The sequence below is a fragment of the Odontomachus brunneus genome, unplaced genomic scaffold (genome assembly GCF_010583005.1).
Source record: "Odontomachus brunneus isolate Ranch 3 - 2012 unplaced genomic scaffold, Obru_v1 Obru_scaffold_050, whole genome shotgun sequence".
NCBI classification, from domain to species: Eukaryota; Metazoa; Arthropoda; class Insecta; order Hymenoptera; family Formicidae; genus Odontomachus; species Odontomachus brunneus.
Genome location: NW_022639500.1, coordinates 1880173 through 1881931, shown reverse-complemented (window position 1 = coordinate 1881931; position 1759 = coordinate 1880173). Strand labels below are relative to the sequence as shown.

General features: G+C 31.9%; 1 protein-coding gene across 4 annotated transcripts in view; it reads left to right on the top strand.

Annotated features, from left to right (window-relative positions):
• The window catches only part of LOC116845223 (collagen alpha-1(I) chain-like), a 9747-nt gene extending 8084 nt beyond the window's left edge, over positions 1 to 1663 (top strand). For 2 of the 4 annotated variants that reach the window (XM_032817651.1, XM_032817650.1), the window contains exon 6: positions 437 to 1663. The gene's annotated coding sequence lies outside the window, so the exon portion shown is untranslated. The remainder of the gene's footprint in view (positions 1 to 436) is intronic. The other 2 variants (XR_004378216.1, XR_004378217.1) reach the window with 2 other exon arrangements.
• The last annotated feature ends 96 nt before the right edge of the window (positions 1664 to 1759 follow it).

Below are 1759 nucleotides of genomic sequence, written 5' to 3'. Positions count from 1 at the left end.
CTACGCAACCCAAGGTCAAACTGATGTGATCAGTAAATACATCTTTTTAAACGCCACAACTTTTATCTGAAACATTTTTTTCTAAAATGCTTAGTTTTCGAGATATTTCACCGGTCCGGGACTTTTTGAACACCCTGTATATGTAGTTATATAATAAAACACGTGTTTCAAATTCAAATATTCGGATTCTCATGGAATATAGCTCTCTTAATCGATATAACATCTCCGTACAAATGTATTCGTGAGGCTATGGTCTTTAAAATGAATATGTCATGAATGTAAAAAGTGACGCTCGTAGCTGCCGCGTCACCAGCTGATGCGCTCGCAGACGGAAAGGCCGAATCGAAAAACAGTGAGATGAGAATTATTGATTGATTGACGTGATCGATTGCTGAACGTTGATTTAACTCACGACAGCAATTGTATGCTTCAATAGGTACTGTACAGTACACGGTCGTACTTCTTGCGGCACAACTCGATGTGATCGGATCGATTTCGGCGGGTGCAGTTGCACCAGCTGTGAAAACTATCAAGAAAACCATCATAGTTCCCGCACCCCCGCCATTCATTACCGTGCAATGTGCGGCTCAAGCCAACGCTAATACCAATGTAATTGCAACAGTTAATGAGTGGTTGTATTCTTTTCTAAAATTCTACTTTAAATAGCAGAATGAGAGTAGTCAACTCTTTCCCTTCCTTAGAACTCAAGTGAATTTTCTTTCATATGTATGAAAAAATTTCTACATTCTATATCACTGAATAAGTATTTTCATTTGAAACTAAATAGTAAATTTAATATATTCAAAATAATTTGGATCTAAGTAATATATTCTCCTATATATTATATATTATATCTATATTATATATTATTCTACTATATATATATATATATATATATATATATATATATATATATATATATATATATATATATACAAACAAATTTACTTTAACAAAGAATTCTGAAAATAAGAACTCTATTGGTAAAGCATTACTCTAAGTTTGAGTAAAACAATAACTTTTGCTGATTTCAAGCGGCAATATTTTCGCTTTGAGTAAATTTTCGTTTATTTTGAGTGAAATTTCACTCCAAAATATTTGAAGAATACTTTTTAAATATCTGAAGTGCACTTTTACGTGAAAAATAAAATAACGTGAACAGAAACGCAGAGACATTTGCTTTGCATGAAAATTCGATTACTTAGTTCCACCTCTGTTACGCCTAACAAATATCGCTAATTCGTATAAAAAAGCAATTGTGATAATTGTTAATGAGTCCAATCTTTTTCAGCAGATCCCAATCTCTACCCTGACAGCTGTAAATCAACTGTTGAACAACGTCGGCTAAAACACGAAAACACCACTAAACAATGAAATCACAGGGTATAATATCCTCGATGGCAAATCAATCTATACATCTTATTACTTTCTCTTTTTTTTTAAAATCTCAAATATATTTAACGAATATGTTCGTCCCTCATTCGGCCACTTTCGGCAAATATTTATTCGCAGTTTGGCCTGCTCACGAATGTCGGACACGCACAATGTCCGATCTTACGATTCCTCATACGTGATTAGATTGCCAGTTCTTTCACGCGCAACAGTATTTCTTTGTCTTAGGCATGTTCAAGGAGAATATGTTAATAAAGCGTTATATAAAATATCTTTTAGATATTATTTCTTTTATAATACATATATATATATATATATATATATATATATATATATATATATATATATATATATGTATTATAAAAGA